This window comes from Delphinapterus leucas, chromosome 11, assembly GCF_059928025.1.
Source record: "Delphinapterus leucas isolate spDelLeu-1000000601 "Yukka" chromosome 11, BTC_Dleu_Yukka2, whole genome shotgun sequence".
NCBI classification, from domain to species: Eukaryota; Metazoa; Chordata; class Mammalia; order Artiodactyla; family Monodontidae; genus Delphinapterus; species Delphinapterus leucas.
Genome location: NC_143139.1, coordinates 77,419,931 through 77,440,441, shown reverse-complemented (window position 1 = coordinate 77,440,441; position 20,511 = coordinate 77,419,931).

The window sequence follows — 20,511 nt, the reverse complement described above, 5'->3', positions numbered from 1 at the left end:
ATTTCATTTATTTATTTATTATTTATTTATTTATTGAAGTATAGTTGATTTAAAAAGTTGTGTTAGTTTCTGATGTACAGCGAAGTGACTCAGTTATACATATATATACATTCTTTTTCATATTCTTTTCCCCTATGGTTTATTATAGGATATTGAATATAGTTCCCTGTGCTATACAATAAGACCTTGTTGTTTATCCATTCTATATATAATAGTTTGCATCTGCTAGTCCCATACTCCCAATCCGACTCTCCCCCGCCCCCCTCCTCCTTGGCAACCACAAGTCTGTTCTCTGTGTCTGTGAGTCTGTTTCTGTTTCATAGATAAGTTCATTTGTGTCATATTTTAGACTCCACATGGCTGTTTCTTTTAGATCATAGTTGAGGGAAGAACACTGAAGGTCAGCATTTCTCCCAGTTTTCCTTCTCTATACTCCAGATTATAATGTATCCCATTATTCCACCTTGCGATTACATAATTTTCTACTATCTTTCTCATTATTACATTGCCATTAGAGTAAAACTGTTTACCATAATTTATACTAAGTTGAGATAATGAGTCCATTTTTATCTTTGCTCTTTTCCTCTTGATCTGATTTTCTGAGATCTATTTAGGTATAAGGTCCACTTTTGCATTTATCAGTAATGTCCCTGAATAAGCTACTATACAATTCAACAGCATTTCAATCAGTTCTCTCAGCTCTAAATTTTGCTGTGTAGAGCAATTCTGCTTGCAAGATAAATGAGAAGGAATTACATCAGAAAGACACAAGGAAACGGAAAAAAATAGAGAATGTAGGCGCTTGTCAACCAAGGAGAGAGAGCAAGAGGCAAGAAAGAAGGGGTAAAGATATAAGAGAATAAAGGAAAGCAACAGCTGGAAAAGGAGCCAGGTGATCTGTTCTAGTAAGAATATGCAAGATATTTTAAAGCAGAACATACTCAGTCAGCCAATTCTTCCATTGGTTTACTGAAGTATGTTCATAGATACTTCACAAAGATATCATGATTTATATGAGATCACTGCAAACATTTATTACAAAATTTTTCCATCCAACTCTTTTGCTATCAGTTATGTTTGAGGAGTCAGAAAAGCTAAAAAAGATAAAGCAACAGAGAAATCTTAGGTGATAGTAATTCGTAAATTAGGAAGCCAATTGGTTTTACCATATATTGAAATAGAATTTTAAATTTACCTTTTACAAGGTACATAGTCATCAAAATATTTAATACCAGTAAGCATTGCCTAAGACTCATCTTAATAATGATTATCACTTTTGCCCTTATTAAGTGCCAGATGCTGTGCTAAATTTTATACGACTTACCTCAGACCTCAGTTAACAATCTTGTGAAGTTGGTACTGTTATTAGACAGAAACTGAGGGCCAGAGGGTTACTTGTCCAAGGTCACCAAACAAGCAGAAAAGCTGAGATCTGAACCCTGATTTTCCTAGCTTTAGAACACATATTTTTAACCCCTATGATCTACTGAAGCCTCCAAACCAATGATTCTCAAATAATGTCCATAAAAATCAACAGACATGTTTGTTAAAGTGCAGAGTCCCAGGCCCCTATCTCACAATGTCTGTTTCAGAAGGTCTGGGTGGGGATCCGGGAGGGACAATTTACTAAGCACCAGTGGTGACTCAGATACAGGTGGTCTATAGAAAAGACTTTGAGAAACACTGCTCTAGACACTTTTACAGAATAGTCTCAACAAAGTCAGAATTATCATTAGTTCTGCTTCTACAAATGTATCTCCCTCTGGTCATAAATCTACTTGGCCTTCATCACACATATTATTTTATGAATAACCGAATCATTAGTCCTGTTATGGTTACCCAAGAACCAAAATGGTGGAAAAAGGGAATTGAAAGGAGATTCCTCCAGCTATTATATACCCTACTTCTTAACCTGGCCTGAAACGGAATTACGAAATGCCTGAATTTGTCTTTGATATCTTAGCTCCTTGGTCCATTTTGGGCAATCTCCTCCCAAGTGCCTATTGGCTTCATACTGCTCAGAGTCTACACGAAGATGCTACACAAAACTCTGAACTCCCAACATTCCCTCCAGCCTTAAACAGTATACTTACTTGTCAAGATGCTACTCTTGACCAAGAGATTGGTAGATTGATAAGATAAAATGAGTCATTCTAATGAGATACTTTCTGTTTTCCCACTTTCCTTTTTCCCAAACACAATGTTTTATTAACTCAAATAAACCATGCGTGTCTGCAGAAAACTTTTAATGGGTGATTCTTATCATGGGAATTTCAGGCACTGATGGCAGGCCAGTGGAGGAGATATTTTTGGTCAGCTGTGCCTTTCAATGCCTCATAAATCAGGACACTTAGGCAGCTTCCTAATTACCCTTTAGGCAGTGCCAGTCCTACTCACACACTCAACTGTACCCCACTCAGAAGCTTAAGAAGTAAGGAGAAAGGTAAAAAGCGGTGACACTGGGAAAGGAAAGCATTGGGGACCATCTAACTTACCCTCTCTCAGAAATAAGGATTCAAGCCACAAATAAAATATGAATCCACACAGACTTCACATTTTGCTTTCCCATTCCTGTAAATGAGAAGTAAAATCTAGGATAACATTTTCCTTGATATGTATGGGGAGAAAAACCAAGGAACTGTACCCAACTTGCATCACAGTGAACAGAATTCCTTAACCTCAGTAATACTCATTATACATAAACACACGCTCCAACCTCTTACACAGGGACACTTGCCCAGAAGCGACCTTCAGCAGCCTTGAGAGCTTTTTATAACAATTGAGAATACACAACTGGATATTTTTATCAGCGTGTTCTCTGCCTTTGATAAATGTTGCACTAAGCAGTTTGAAGCAAAAACGCAGTGATTACATTATTTTTAATGCAGTATTTACAAGTATACTTAATTTGCATCCTCCAGAATTTCACAAGTCTCACCAAATGGCTCAGGAAAGAAGGCTATAACTTTAAGAAAGATTCCTCTAAGTTTTCACTTGCCCCCAAATGTCATCCTACTTGGATTAGGTAAAAGCTATTTGAGAAGTGATGTTTTAAAGCCTCATGTAGGCCACAGTTGATTTTTCAGGACTCTGATTCAATATCTTTATGAAATGTGTTTTCATTTTTTAAGTAGAAAATAAAAATAACACATGTATAAAAACAGAACAATAAGTACCCTGCAACCTGAAGAGTTCTTTAAAATCTATTTTTACGGCAGTAAGTAGATGCTAGCCTAGCTTACTCTCCCATTGAGTAGGTCGTCCATTATGTAAATTCTCACTAAAACAACATGATTTATGGAAGGTAGGGGTAGAACCAGCATTTTCAGCGTGCCAAACACCATCACGATCCTCATCTCAATTAGTCCTCAGAACAACGTTTTGAAGACAGATATTTCTTATGACCCTCCTATGCAGTGGGCATTGTTCTGGGTCTTGGGGATACCGTGGTGAACAAAACAAAATTCCTACTCTCATAGAGCTTACATTTTAGTAGGGAAGTCCGTTCAGAAGATAGATATAATAATCCCTGCTCTATATCCACACTGTAGGAATTATTTATGGAGCACTCAATGCCCTAAATGATTTAAGAGAGATATTCTTTTTTCATCACTAAAGGGAAAATTCAATGCAATAGACCCTATCCTCTTGATTGCACTGAACACTGTTTTCCCCCAGATGAACTGAAAGCAGTAAATGACTAAATTCTTCAGAGTGGAAAGCTGTTAAAATTGGCTAATGAACACAAAGCAGGCGTTTCTGAGTTACACTAAATGCCTGGGGGGAAGCAGCAGAATTCTTCCCCCCGCCACCCATTATGGAGCTGACAAGGTCCTGCTCTGTGCGGTGCTCATTAATTTTCCTGTTGGCTTTAAAGATTTACAACAGCTCTGACACTCATGCGTGAGAATCACAGGGATCCCATGTGCCCAAGCTGTGGTGCACTGGCCAGCTTTGCTCCCCACAAACCTGCTGGGGGCTCATCTACTCCAGTCACGAGAGCTCGGGAAGATGCACTTGCCTCTGTGAGAAATAACAGTGATCATAATAAAAAAAGAAACTCTAAGCATTCTTTCAAGCCATTGGGAAGTTCCAGCACATTCCAGCTGCAAAAGAATTCAAGTTCCTCCACTTATGTCAAAGCTTCAGCACCATCATTGTATGCTTTGTACATTTAATAGACCGAGGTCTAGTAATTAACTCTACAAATTCTCTCCCTGCCTTTTTTTAAATCATGAACCACAAGCTGATTCTATAGGGAGGTCAGTCTGGGATTTGGTGAATTATCCTCAGGTTTTGAGCAATGACTTTTCAGAGGTTCGAAGATTTTCAACTTCAAGGATTGCTATTCCAGAGCAGAGTCATTGTTCGTGATCTGGAAATTTTGCAGAACAGTTTATTCCTTAAGCTTCAGAAATCTACATCTATGACTACTGGTGGCTGTTCTAAGAAGTCTTCACTCCTTTCAGGGTCCTGAAAACCAAATGCTCCTGTGTCCTTTTCTAGGTCCAACTGCATCCTCCAAATCACCCTTGTTTGAATTTCTCCTGCAAATTTCATTCTCACTTGTGATTCTTTTGCAGGGTGGTGGGGGAGGGGGGGGGCACCGCAGGGCTTGTGGGATGTTAGTTCCCCAACTAGGGATTGAATCAGGGCCCTCTGCAGGAAAGCCTGGAGTCCTAACCACTTGACCACCAGGGAATTCTTTTTAGGAGACTCACTTCCTGCTTACCTCCTCTTTGCTATTTCTTCCTCTATAAAGAAAGGGAGGAAAAATAATAGAAAAATATGAGAAGTTGCTCCAATTTTTCTTAAGGCAAAGAAAAAAAAATTATCCCATCATTAAGAAGTGTCCCGAAGGAGCTTCAACTGATACAAACTTAGGCTAGTGTTACTAGGAGTCAAAAACACTGACTTTGATAACAGAGCAGGGATAATTATTACACTCTGCAAAGAGAAACTTTTTTTTGGCCACACTGCATGGCTTGCAGGATCTTAGTTCCCCAGCCAGGGATCGAACCCAGGCCAGGGCAGTGAAAGCACTGAGTCCTAACCACTGGACCTTCAGGGAATTCCCAGAAACCATTTCTTTACAGAGCCACAGATTCAGTATATATTTCCTCCAACATAGAGTACACATGCGCTTATTCTAATAATTGAGAGGTGGAAGAGGGAAGAAAACTAATGCAATTCAAACACTAGCAAATAGAAATCTGATTGAGAAGATAATACAAACAAGCAACAGTATGTCACACCGGGATAAGTGCTATTAATGAACCACAAAAATGTATGCTGAGGAAGCCCTGAATGAGAGATTCTTGGAGACATTAAAGAGAAGGTGATTTGGCTGTGTCTAACAGCAACTTCTCTGCTTTTGAATTTCACTAGGCAAAGTGAATTTCACTGGGATGGCTCTAATGTCCTGACTCCCCTGAAATCCAGAGGTCATTGAGGTCTGCTTTATATGCATTATCTTCACAACAATGAGGCCGGTGCTATTATTATTCCCATGTTACTCTTGAGGAAGAGGAAGCCCAAGTGAGCAACTAGGCCCTTGTATCACAGGCAGTAAGTGATAGAGCAAGAGTACAAGCCCAGTTCTGAGCCCCAGAGTCTGTGTTCTTAGTCATTATACTGTAGTCCTTCTTCTTTAACATGTGCTTTCTCAGTCTGCAGAGGCAGCCAACTGCTCTGACTCTCCCTGAATCTCTCTCTTCCTTCTGGCCCTCTGCACCATTTGCTGGAAGAACTCAGGAACTGAGTCCTGAGACAATGAACTGGTAACTCTTCCTGCAGCTAGTTACCATCATTAGTAGGAGCTTCAGCATCTCCATTCTCTTCTCCCTATTAAGCCTGGGAAATGATGACTTCCCTACAATCTTTTTTTAAAAAAATCACTGAGTGTAGGGAATGGTGCCATCATGGCCCCATTACCTAACAGTATACCCTATGGAACTGGTATGGGTGGTACTCTGATTGCCTAAAAATGAAACCAAACATCTTGGATAGCAATGATAGTGATAACTACTTCTAGACCACCACCTTAGAAGGATGGAAAATAACACATCATAATAAGATAATTACTCATTTTCATACTTAGTCTATTTTCTTCCATTAGGTTGTACAAGCTCTTTGAGGGCAGAGATCATATCTGTTTTGTTCATATTTTATCCCCTATGCATACCAAAGTGCCTGGCAAATAGCAGGTACTCGGAAAATATTTGTCAAATGAATCAATAGGTGATATCCCCCAAAGCATATTCAACTATTCCCTTTTCCTTATTTATTCAATCATTCAACATTTATTGAACAGCAGCTACAAAAAGAAACAGCTTATTGGCGTGGTTAAGTACACAGAATCTAAACTCTGATTTCCTGGATTCAAATACTGGTTCTGTCACTTACCAGCTGTGTGGCCCTGGGTGAGCCAACTAACCCTTCTGTATTTTATATTCCCAACCTGTAAAATGGGGGAAGTAATAGTACCAACCTCACAAGGCTGTTATAAGGATGAAGTGAATTCACATAGATAAAGTATTTAGAACAGCACCTGGCATATAATAAATAGTAGGTGTTCACAAGGATGAAGAAGATGAGGATGTTCTAAGCTTCAGGGCACTGGAGGTACAATAGTGAAGAAATCAGACAGGTCCCTGTGTGCATGTAACTTACATTCTAGTGGGAGAAACAAACAATAAACTTACAAAGAATCAGTGAAACCATTTCAAATAGTTTTAAACACTGTGAAGGAAATGACACTTTCCTGGTGTTGAGAAATGAACACTGAGGTGGAATTTTAAGAATTTTACTAAGGAGGGATCAACCTCTGTGGAAGGGAGGAAAAGGAACCAGAAGCAGGCAGAAGAAGAAGCTGCACTGCAAAGCAGCCCCAACGATAGCCCCAGCCCATGCTACAAGGAGAGCTGGAGTGGAACGACGCTTTGGGGTTGTCCTGAGTGGGGCTGAGGTGACCAGACCTTTAGACACCTCTCTGGATGTAGGCTACCCTAGGAAGGGTGATGACCTTGCTCTCTGCAGCTGAAGCAGTCCCTAAAGGGGCTGACAGCTGAACACTGCCTGCTGCCATCGAAGGGAGATAGGGCAGCACAACGCAGTATGCATTCCACCCAGCAGATATGATGGTGGGGGTGGGTCACTACCTAAAAAATGTGGTCATGGAAGGCCTCTCTGGGGAGGTAATATTTAAGCTGGTAACTATACAGTGAGGAGGTGGCAGCCACATAAATAGAGCAGAGAAAGCATTCTTATTAAAGGAAATAGCCAGTACAGTGTCCCCCAGGGCAGAACAAGTCAGGAGTGTTCAAAGTTCAAACAGCCAGCCAGGCCAGAGAGTTGTATAAAATGAGGTCTGAAGAGGCAGGCAGGGGCCAGAGCATGAGAGCCTTGCAACAGTTTGGATTTTATTCTAGATAATGATGAGTAGCAACTGGAGGGTAGAGGCAGGATCTGATTTATTCTTTTAAAAGATTCTTCTGGCTGATATGTGGGGAATAGATTAAAGAAAGGATACAAGTGAAGGCAGAAAGGCCAATTAAAAGGTTGTGGAAATTTTCCGAACAGGCAATGGTATGTTGATGAAGACAAGAAAAGTGGCTGTATTTATATGCAGTATTCTGCAGGAAACCCCACAGGGCTTGCTAATGGATTAAATGAGGAGAGTGAAGAAAAGGAGACTCAGGAATGACTCCTAGTTTTTTTGGCTTGAACAACTGGAAGGATGATGGTATGTACTGAGATGGCAAAAGGGAGATTTAGGGTTGAAAATAAAGAGTCCATCTTGGATTTTTTTGGTTTGAGATACCCACTAGACATCAGTGGAGATGTCAAGTAGTCAGCTGGATATAAAAGTCTGGAGCACAAAAAAGAGACGTCAAAGCCTAAAGATTTATATTTGGGAGTCATAGGTAAATAGATGTTGCTATTGCCACGTAACCATTCCCAACACTCAGTGGCAAAAAACAACAGCAATTTATTTTTGCTCACATCTGTAGATTGTCTGGGGTTTAATCTAGGCATCTCTGCTTCTATCTGCAGGTCTATGGGTCAGACAGGTGGCTCTACTCTATACGTCTCTCATCCTCCATCAGGCCAGCCAGGCAAAGGCAAAGGCAATGGCAGAGGCTCAAGAGGACAAGAGGAAACATGCGAGGCCTTGAGAAAGTCCTAGGAAATGAAAACAGGATGTGAAAAAGATATCTGCACTCCCATGTTTACTATAGCAGTATTCACAGTAGCCAAGATGCAGAAACAACCTAAGTGTCTGTCAGTGAATAAATGGATAAAGAAAGAAGATGTGGTATGTATGCATACACATATATACATAATATTTTATTATATATAGTGGAATATTATTCAGCCATGAGAAAGAAGGACATCCTGCCATTTGCACAACACAGACGGACCTTGAGAGCTTTAGGCTTAGTGAGATAAGCCAGACGAAGACAAATATTTTATATCATTTACCTGTGTAATCAAAAAAAAGCCAAACTCGTAAAAATAGAGAGTAGAATGGTGGTTAGGCCAGGTTCACAATTCCAGGCTGCTGTTCAGACTTATCCCCCCAGTCCCTGCTGCTCTCCTTCCCCGGTCCCAGCCCTGTCTGTTTTCCCAGACTGCTCACCGCACACTGAAAATTCACAGAGTTCAGAACATGGCGATAGCCCTCACCGTGCTAGCATAGGCTCTATTCCTTCTTCACCAGTCCTCCTCATCTCTGGCTTGACATCTTTCCACCTTGTACAAATGCTTTTCCTACTTAAAGTCCCACTTGGCCCCTCTAGGGACTCTTAGCAGGGGGTTGAGGTGGGGAGAGGGTATGAGCAAGTAATGATCCTGAAAGGCAGCCATTCTGTCTACTACATGGCTTAATCGACACCATTTTCCAAGAATCCTAAAAGGCACCAACAAATATCTCACATAATGAAATATTATTGTTGGTATTATATAGTAGTTTGGCTTGGAGAATTTATCCTACATTCTCATGCCAGGGCTTCCATCAGAACAGGTGTTGTTTCCTGGAACATAAGGATTACTTGAAATGAGCTATAATTTAAAATAAGAAGTCATTATTGGATAGATGCTAGGATTTTCCTTGTTAATTTTAAGGGACCATGATGTTTATCTATAATTCATACATCTTCAGTTGCTATGCATGGTATTTTCCTGTTGTCTGTTAGCTAAATATTCTTTCGCTGACTGGTCCTAGTGAGATATGGAGAAAATCATAAAACGAAATTAGGAAATAATGACATCAGCTTTCAGATCGCAAAAGACAATATGGAAACAAATAGTTATTCCCTGGTACATGTGGGGCACTGGTTCCAGGATCCCCCACAGACACCAAAATCCACAGATGCTCAAGCCCCTTACATAAAATGGCATGAGCTGCATAAAACCTACAGACATCCTCCCATCCTCCTGTATACTTTAAATCATCTCTAGATTACTTATATACCTAATACAATGTAAATGCTATGTAAGTAGTTATAAATACAATGTAAATGCTATGCGGACAGTTGCCAGTTTACGGCAAATTTAAGTTTTGCTTTTTGAAACTTTCTGGGATTTATTTTTCAAATATTTTTGATCCTTGCTCGGTTGAATCTGTGGTTGCAGAAACCGCAGATAGGGAGGGCTGGCTATTCTGCTTTAATTCTGGTTCACACTGTTAACAAAGGATTGAATTTGGCAAAGCTGGAAACTGCTAACTGCTTGGTCACTGCCATTTAGTAAAAATTTATTTCCCTAAGCTCAACAGTACTTCATCTGGCTGTGGTGCTCACTGGGAAATTTCCAATAACATGTGAGACTCTCTCAGATTTCACCACTCCTGGGTTCTAGTTATACCTCCTTGCCACAAAATCACTTTGTGGTCTCTGCCTCTTCCTTCACTCTTTGCCCTGAAAATAAGGCAAAGAGTGACTATGCTGCCCACCTGATGACAGAGCCACTCAGAGCTTCCTGTGCTCACGTTAATTCAGGCATCTTCAAAAAACAGCTTTAACTTTGGTCCCTGCTCTCAGGCTATTTCATTATTTGATTTACTTGAAAGTTTGTGATACCCAGACTGAATTAGTTTTGCCTGGTGGGGACCAGAGTCTCTTTAGTCTCAGGCTCCCTGTTGCTCCCTTCAGCCATGGCTCGCCCCAGTGGCAAAGCTCTTATACACGCTGATGCCCCTTGTTGCCTCAGGAGTTGGTTACACTTCTTAGAGGGACACTGCAATACCTTTGTCAAAGGGTGGTTCATAGCAGTTTCTCCACTGAATATACATGTTGCTTGCATAGATAGTATCTCATAGCTCTTCCCAAAAAGGCTTTTTTGAATTGAACTTGTGTAAGACCCTAAAAATAATTAAAGTGGGGAAGCTAAAGGAACACACCACAGACACACTCAAAGCTGCCGTTTGACTTTATCATTTGGGTCTCTGAGGCAGGACATGGGCCCACTGACTCTCTTTTAGCTCATGTCTTTGAGTGTGTTCTTGGCCCTTCCTGCATGACTACCAGCCCTAATACCGCCCCCAGATGAAAAAGTGATGCATGTGCACAACAAGCCTTGAGTATTTCTTAGTTCCCCCAACACAGACATACAACACCCTAGGTTATACTGGTAAAGGAATGGAGTCTATGACTAGAGCCTGTGTCAGAGTCAGTTCACTTCAAATATTTACTGAGAACCTTGTTTATGCCCAATACCAAAAAGTTCTTGGCACCCAGCTATCATCACTAGTCCCGACAGCTTTCTCTGAAAGCGTCATTACATCACATGCTTTTCATAGCCCTCACTGCCCTCCAGTAGCTATGGTGCAATACTGGGTAACTGTTGACTGTTGAATGGAGCAAAAGCCTGGGCCACAGATGGACCAAAGACAGACGCAGTACAGCTGACTCCTCCATCCCTCCTGTACCCTCCAAAAGACTCCGAGTAAAGAGTACCTCTATGTTACCGTCATTATTTTGTGCTTCCCTCCTTTGTTTCATTACTTCGTATCTGTTACTTAGACTGTAAACATAGACCAAATGCCAAGACAGAGATCAAGTCACTAGGAAACCCAGTTCCGTGTGCCAGACCCACCTTTGTGCTATGTTTATTTAGAGATGGCAGGAAAAAGGTGCCACATGGCTCAGTGCTCATTTGCTTCCTGCTCTGTTAGGTATTAAATCCCAGAAACCTGCGCAAGGCTCGTTCTCCCTGACTATGGCCAACTGACTAGAACACTAACCCCCGGCTTTATGCCCAAAGAGTGTTTTCTCTTCTCCTCTCCTCTTCTCTTTTCTTTTTACTTCTCTTCTCTTCACAAGGGCCTGCGAACCAAACACCATAATATAACAAGCAAGAAGTATATGTTGCAGAGACTTCTCTTCTTTATGGTTCCACTCATAGAAAAAAAGAAATAAAAAAGAACTGTTGATCATCTTAACCTGCACATAACTTGTAGGACAAAAAGATTCCTGTGAAATAGTCCTCCCTTAATAAATTCCCTTTGCCATTGTAAACTAAGACATAACCTTCAAGCATTAATAACCAGACAATACAACATTTGTGTGTTATTTAGCTTATTGCTTTTGTTAATGTACACTCCTATGGTTACACTACTTTCCACTCAAACTTGAAAAAATTTTTTTACCAATGCATCTATACTTTTGCTCCATTTTTTAATTATTATTTTTTTACCTCCTAGCCAAGATCTTTTAATGTTTTGAGATTATCTCATAACAATGGCTAATTTATTAAGTCCTGGAAAATTATAACAGTAAGTTTTTTTGCAAACTTTTGGCATGCTGGAGATTTTTGGTTAAAAAAAAAAAAAACAAGATTGTGACAGATCCAGCAGAGACCACTGTCATTTTTGTACCATCTAATCCCCATTATGAAGTGATTTTTATCAAAATGGGAAGTGATCATCTGGCAGCATAAACAACACTGGAAAAGCTAATTCAATAAATCAGAGGGGTTATTCCATGTCATCTACATGCTCAAACAAGAGGGAGAGCACATGAGCTTTAATAAATCCTCAGTTTCTAGCCAAAGGCCTTTCAGAGCTCTTGGCTGCCTGATCATTTGTCTGGAATTATGAAAGAAAGGAAGTTTTTGGAGATGAAGGAGGAACTCTGATTTACCATAAAAAGATTTGGACTGTACAATTTGCTCAGTATTCTACATGAGTATCTAATAATCATGTAATTATCTAATAATTATTATCTCATTTTACCTATGAGGAAATAAGACTAAAAAGAGTTAAGAAATTTACTCATTGTCAGGCAGCTGGGAAATGATGGATCTGGAATGCTAACCTTTCCACAACGTCCACATCACACAAGAGGATATCAGAGGGTGCTGCTGGTCTTTATCAGTGATTCCATTTCAGTCCTACACATTGCCTGGTTACTGGGCATGATGTATATCACTGGTGACTCAGATCACAGTGTTTATGGGGCCCATAACAAATATTATTGAGAAACTACCATGTGCCAGGTACTGTTCTAGGTGCAAGAGATACAACAGTGAATAAATGGACAAAGTCCCTGTTCCCACTGGGTTTACATTCTAGTAAGGGGAAACTGACAAACAAATACGTACATAATAATGTCAGGTAGGGATAAGCACTATGAAGAAAAATGAAGAAGGTTAAGGAGGAAAAGAGAAAACTTCAGTGGGGGTACTACTCAATTTAGATGGTCAGGGAAACCCTCTCGGATAAGAAGACCTCTGAGCAAAGAGTGAAGGAAATGAAGGGAGGGAGAAGAAAGTGAACCATGTGATATCCATGGAAAGAGAATTCCAGGCAGAAGGAACATCAAGTGAAGAGCCTAAGGAGGGTGCTCTGTACATTTAGGGGAAAGCACTGAAGATGCCAGTGTGGCTGCAGCAGAGTAAACAAACGGGAGAGTTCAAAGAGACGAGGTGGAATGGGTGGCAGGGAGGGAAGATCATTAAGGACCCTGCAGATTCTGTAAATGTTTTGAATTTCACTACAGTAAGTCCCCTACATACGAACCTTCAGGTTGTGAACTTTCAAACATGCGAACGTGTGTTCCATTAATGTCAGGTGTGAGTGAAATTGCAGCTTGCCCTCCACCTCCTATTGCTGACGATCCTTCACCTCTACCATCTCCCACCTCCTCTCCCTCCTCCAGTCAGTAACCTTCTTGCCTGTTCACTCGATGCCAGCCCCCGTATGCCAGCTGTTGTGCTGGACTACTGTACTTTTCAAGGTACTGCACTGTAAGATTAAAAATGTTTTCTTTATTTTTTTTGTGTTTGTTTTTTATGTACTATTTGTGTGAAAAGTATTATAAACCTATTACAGTACAGTACTATATAGCCGATTGTGTTAGTTGGGTACCTAGGCTAACTTTGTTGGACTTAGGAACAAATTGGACCTACGTGCGTGCGAACAGAACTTGTTCACAGGTATGGGACTTACTATATATGAGATGGAAAGTCTTTGGGAGGTTTTCATCTGAGGAATGACATAGTCTGGGTTATGTTTTAGGAGAATCACTGTTAATTAGCCTATTGACTTGGCTGCCTCTAGTCAGTAAGGCCCCAAACTACACATAGAATGAGAAGTAGGATGGTAGTACAAAGAACATGGGCTTTGGAATGAGACAGGTCTGGGTCCAAACCTTAGGCTGAATCATCTGCTGCTTTATTAACTTTACACTAGTTATTTAAACTCTCTGAACCTCAGTTTCCTCAACTGCAAAAGGAGAATAACATAACCTACTCTACAGAGCTATTAATTAAATGAGATATTTATAAAGCACCTGAAATATAGTAGTCAGCACTAAAAATATAAAAATAACTAACCATTGTAGTTATTTAACTTAGTAATTAAGTTTTGGATTATTTTATCATTATTACAAATAATACAGGCAAGCCCCAGGTTAAATTATATTTCTTCTCTGCTATGAGAATAATAACAATAACAAATTAATGGGAAAAACAAAGGAAGTGCTCTTTCTCCCTTCTTAAAAAACAACTTTGTATTTGGGGAAATTTCCAAATGTATACAAAATTAAAGCAAGTAATCTAACGAATCTCCATGTACACAGTGTCAATAATGAGCATTTATTCAATCTTATTTCACCTTATTTTTCTGGAATGCTTTAAAACTAAAATATATTATCATTTCACCTATAAATACTTCAGTTTGTATCCCTAACAGGAAATAACTTTTTTTAAACATAACCTCAACACAATGATCATATCTAACAAAACTAACAATCATTTCTTTTTTTTGTTGTTTTGTTTTTGTTTTTGTTTTTGCGGTATGAGGGCCTCTCACTGTTGTGGCCTCTCCCGTTGCGGAGCACAGGCTCCAGATGCGCAGGCTCAGCGGCCATGGCTCACGGGCCCAGCCGCTCCGCGGCATGTGGGATCTTCCCGGATCGGGGCACGAATCCGTGTCCCCTGCATCGGCAGGCGGACTCTCAACCACTGCGCCACCAGGGAAGCCCAATCATTTCTTTTTTTAAAAACAATCATTTCTTAATATCGTCTAGTACCCATTCTATGATCAAATTTCTCAGTTGTATCAAAAGTATCTTTTTACAGTTGTTTTGCTCAAATCAGGATCTCAACCAGGCCCACAGATTTCGGTTGGCTGATATGGCCCTCAAGTCTCCTTTTATCTGTAACAGTACATCCTTCTTCTTCTTTTCCCCCCAGGATGTCTGTTTTTGAAGAAACTGTCATTTGAAGGATAAGCTCATTTAATGGCAGGTTAATAATGCCCCCTCCATATGCAAAGGATAAGAAACCTACATATTGTACTGTAGACACATTCCAAATGTTTTCAGAGAATAAGAGGAAAGTTTTATTTTTCTAAGAGAGGAGATTGACAATAGCAACTCTTGTAGAGAAAATGCCACTTAACATGGTGAGGAAATGACCAAGAGTGGACTTAGACTCTTTAACATGGACATAAAGGACTGTTGTGGAAATGGACCATATTACCTGAGGGCTTTCTTCCAGTCCTAGAATCCTCTGAAACCTATCATTAGATATGTATTCAGATGATCACCATGGGATAATGACCAACACAATTCCTGTTTTATGTTAAAGAGCAATCAGAAATTTTCCTTGTTGGTAGGAAAAGACAAGATTACTTCCTGTCCTAGTGAAAAGCGGATGGGTCAGTTATTACTATGGAAGGCCTATATTGCCCTTAGAAATGATGATGCATTTGGGTTGGTTTAGCTAAATTCAACTCTGAAGTCATAGCTAGAGCTAGTTGGGTTTCACTAGTTCTTTCAGGTAATTATTTAGAGCAAGACCCAAAAGAATTAAAGGGCTACTGATAAATTCTGATTGAGCATAAGTGATTTTTTGAGATGGGAGGAAAGAAAACCAGGTAAAGGTAGCCTCTATTGATTCCATATCATGTTATGAATAAGTTTTGCCAAAGGCTCAGTTGTAGAAATAACTACTGAGGAGCTAAACTGGCAAGATCTTGTCCAGGAACTGACTTCTGGAAGGAAGTCAAAAACTTAAATTTAGATATTGGTTCCCATACACTTTATTTAACCATCAAGTACAAAATTCCTTTATAGACCTCAATTAAAGGCCAGAATTAGAAATTAAGTATTTGTATTCATTGCAAATTATTTTGGACTTGGGGATCCTTTGAAATGTCCATATGAGTCAACATGAGGTGGGAGTTGGAAAAAGAAAGCATGGTCTCCCACTCATAGCTAATTCTGGCTCTGGTAATCAGGGAAACACAAGAGGCAGCCAAGTATGGACTGGCAGCTCCGACTAGCTTATTTTGTTATTTTGTCTTTCGCTCAATAGTCAACCTTCCTTCGGCATTCACTGGAGTATGACCTAGCACTAGGCCCACTGTGTTCTGAGTATAATAATTCTTCATCAAAACATGAAGCCAGGAGTCTGGTTTAACACTGACACTCACTCTTAATTAAGATGAATAATTCAGAAAGAGATTATTGTTGGCAAACAAATCACAGGAGGAAATTAGTGGTCTACAGCAGTGGTCCTCAACCTTTTTGGAACCAGGGCTGCCAGTTTCATGGAAGACAATTTTTCCATGGACTGGGGTGGCAGCGGGGAGATGGTTTTGGGATGATTCACACGCATTACATTTACTGTGCACTTTATTTCTGTTATTATTACATTGTAATATATAATGAAATAATTATACAACCCAGCATAATGCAGAATCAGTGGGAGCCCTGACCTTGTTTTCACTTGCCACTCACTGATGGGGTTTTGATATGAGTCTGAAAGCAATTGATTTTATTATGGTCTCTGTGCAGTCAAACCTCTCTGCTAATGATAATCTGTATTTGCAGCCACTCCCCAGCACTAGCATCACTGCCTCAGCTCCACCTCAGATCATCAGGCATTACATTCTCGTAAGGAGCGCACAACCTAGATCCCTCGTGTGCACAGTTCACAGTAGGATTTGCACTCCTATGAGAATCTAATGCCACTGCTGATCAGACAGGAGGCGGAGCTCAGGCAGTAATGCGAGCGATGGGGAGCGGCTGTAAATACAGATGAAGCTTTGCTCGCTCCACTCACCTCCTGCTGTGCGGCCTGGCTCCTACAGGCCATGGACTGGTACCGTCGTCCGTGGCCCAGGGGTTGGGGACACCTGGTCTACAGGACACAAGGCAGAATAGTGGAGAGAAAACAGAATGACAGGAGAAGAACATAGATAGGAGAAAGAAAGAACATTTTTTAAAAGTATACCCCAAATATCTGATGAAAAGGAAAATATAAGATGGGGGGGAAAATGTGGGAAAAGAAATTACAGTGATAACTTTGGGTACAAAGATGTTTTTAAAAGTTGGCACACCTAGGATTATGGGGGGGAAATGTCTAGTCTCTTCTGTGCTGGGCTGGCTGTGGGGAAGAGCAGGAGAGGTCAAGCATAGCCTAGTATGTGCTTCATCAGTACTAACAAAAAGAGGAACGAGTGAGGCTCTTTCTTGGGTAAGGCCTCCCCTGTGCAAGCAAAGGCCTGAACTGTCCCACCGGGGCTTGGTCTCTGGGGTATGGGGAACACATGACCAGCCTATCCAACCTATGTATGCTTTTTATATTACTATTCATCTCTCTTAAAGCTCAGAATTGACGAAAAGCAGAAAAATTTTTTTAAGTCTTTAATTTTAAATTTCAATGGGAGGAATTTTGGTTGGATTTAATCAACTTGATAATAAGTTGCTTTAAAAGAAAAAAATGAAAAGCTGACAACTAATAAGGGCTTTTCCTTGGAAGAAAGCATAATGTATTGATTCTGTTTCTTCCAACTAGAATCAGTAAGACCAATGGGAAAATATGGGGAGACAAATTTCAACTCAATACTCATAAGAACTTTTTAACACGTTTATTGGCCCAATCATGAAACATGCCACCCCTTGAAAAGGTGAGATCTATGACACTGGAAACAGTCAAGATGGGATGACTTCCCATCAGGAAAATTGAATACTAGTGGTTTCCAACATTTGTAGGTATAAGGACCCCTTTTAGGTTTAGTATTTGTGCTCTTAGTATCTATTAAGAAACCGTGATGACTAATGCCACAGAACTATCCACTTAAAAATGGTTAAAATGGTAAATTTATGTTGTGAATAGTTTACTACCATAAAAAAAATCATGATGGCAAAATATGAATTTAGTAATGCTTTTAAAATAAATTTGTATTTTTATGACACATATGTTAGGAAAAACATGTTCATTATTTCCTTTATTTATTTATGTATGGAATGCATAATATATCCCAGGCACCAAGTGAGGCACTAAAGATACAAGAATGAGTAAAAACCAATATGGCACCTGACTTCCTAAAGTACATATATATGCAAGACTTGTTATTTATTTATTTATTTATTTATTTATTTATTATTTATTTTTTTAAGACTTGTTATTTATTGATCCACAGACAGTGCTGTTTCACATGCTGATTAGAGAACACTGTCTCTAATTCCCCAGTATCTCAGGAGTCCTCAGCTCACAGTTTGAGAACTACTGGTATAAAGCAATCTCCTCCTTCTTTAACCATCAAATCTCTACTGTATGCATTATAAATGAAAACACAGGTCAGGAACAACACTTGGCTACAGGTAATATGTTAAAGTGTGAAAAGTTCATCCCATGCTGACTTGGTCACAAGAAGATAGATTTAGGATCTTTTTCATGGTAACCCAATATGCCCTTGACAGGAATATGAAGGTGATTGATACATGTTGATTTGTTATTCTAAGTTTGGACTTTTGTTGCTATAGTACGAAAGCTAAAAAAAGAAAAGCACACTTTTTTAAAGTTCTTATGAAGGATTATTTAGGGGCATCTAAAATAGGACTATGAACAACTAGTTGAAAATAAAGAGGTTTTGCTTTAACATCACACTCAATTTTGGTGTTGTAAAAGAACGGTCAGATAGTTAACAATTTACCTGATATCTTGGGTGTCTGCCAAGGTACCTGCTGATTTCATTCTAAAATGTGTTCTGCCAGGGGCTACAAATGAGAGGGATTCCTCTGTTTTGTATCTGTGTTTGACACAAGGTTTTTTAGGAGAGGAGTCAGGGGAGAAGGAGGGTCTTTTTTATTCAGCTATACACTTTGACAACGCAGAGCCCCTGAATAATCAGATTGTTTTTTTTCCTCCACTTGGCCCCCAACTGAGCAGGTTGCAATCCTTTCCTAACTGGAGCGCTGCAGGGGGTGTGACAAGTGGAGACTTTACTGGACATTTGCATTCAAAGAATTAATAAAAATTCCTCATTTGCCTGAAAGCCCCATGAAGTTTATAACCTTGACGCTTTATAACCCCCTACACTGGTTTCTCTCCTGGTATGGCCAAACAAACCAACATAAATCTGTATTTTAAAGAATGCAATTAGTAATGTGCTACTGGACCACATACTGGAACTATGCAGTTCCCTGGCCACAGAATTTCACAAAAGGGAAACAAACAATACAGAACAATGAAAAGCATTCCCTGGGCTATATTAACCTTTAGGTCACCCATATTAATGGCAGCTATTCCATGTGAACATTTCTTATTTCAGGCAAAGTCTATTGAGGACAAAAGGTCAAAATGGCCTTTCTTTGGGGTTGACAGAGAAGAACTTTTTTTCCCTTCTTCTTGGTTGGAAATTGATATTATTGGTGCTTCCTGGGGGTGATTTTCAAGGTTTAGTTTGCAAATCTACCTTAGGGTTCTCTGTGATCCATTTCTACAGCAGTACCTGATCCCAGTCTGCCTCTGTGGTCCTCCTGTACTCTACTTGGGGCAACACAGAAAGAGGTAATTAGGGCTGTTGCCAAATCCACAAGACTCCTGAGAATGGGTCTGGCAGGAGAAAGTGATAGACTCTACCATCAACACCCTGCAGTGCAGGGGGAACACCAGGAAGAGGGTACCTAATGGAAAATTCAAAAATGTTTCCTGAGCCAGGGGCGAGAGAAGAAACCTGGCCCTGAGCATGGCACTGAAGAAGACAGAGAGCACAGGACATTGATTAAGACCCCACAGGGCTGCCTCTCTTGCGTAACCTTAAAAAAGGAATTTCTTAGAAGTGGAATCCCAAACTAGCTAGACCACTGAGGACTTTGATAGAGACCCAGGCGCCCTCTAGAGGCGACACTGAGGTTTCCAGTCACTGTGTGGCTTGAGAATGTTTGGGAAGGGGTGGGGGTAGTTACCAAACACATGAACTGGAGAAAGTCCCCAAGAGCAGCAGTACCATTGGGAGCTGCCAAGAAAGCCCAGCTGATGAGAATGGTTCCCAATAATAGCAGTGTCGGGCTCTGTCTTCTCTTCCTGTTTGTCACCCTTGAGGGAAACTGAAGTCAGTCTTTACTGGCTACATATACCTGGGGATGGAATAGGGAACGAGAAAAGGTGGTCTTCCCTTCTTTTGGAAACCACTCTGTGATCTTGAGCCCTAAATTTATCCTAAATTAGCTAGATCCTTGACTCCAAATTATTTCCTCTTATTTCTTCCCCTGAAAAACCCTTGCAGACTTCAACATTGTCACCTCCCCAGCGACCTAAGGCTGCTGCCTCTCACAGTGCCCCTGATGAGACAGTTACTCTATTAAGCATAGCTTTCTTCAGCTGGGTCACCACCACTGCTCCCACTGCTCTGGCCTTGGGGTTGCAGCGTCATTCTCCTCTTGGCCATACATTTTTAAGCATGCAACAGGCCTTTCTAGTAATTCATCACAGCAGACTACCACCTGTAAGAAGACTTCAACAAAGAATCAAAAGTAACCAACTGGAAGAGACCCTAAGATTATCTGCTAAATTCTGAACTAAATGCATTAGAATTATCTGAAGTGTTTGTTACAAACAAGATTAAGGGCCCCACTTCACACTTAATTAGAATTTCTGCAAGTGGCTCTGAGATATCTGCATTCATAACAAGCTCCCCAGAAGATATATATGCACACCAACATTTGAATCACTGGCATGGGAAGTAATTTATGACTGCTATAAGATGTGGCTTCT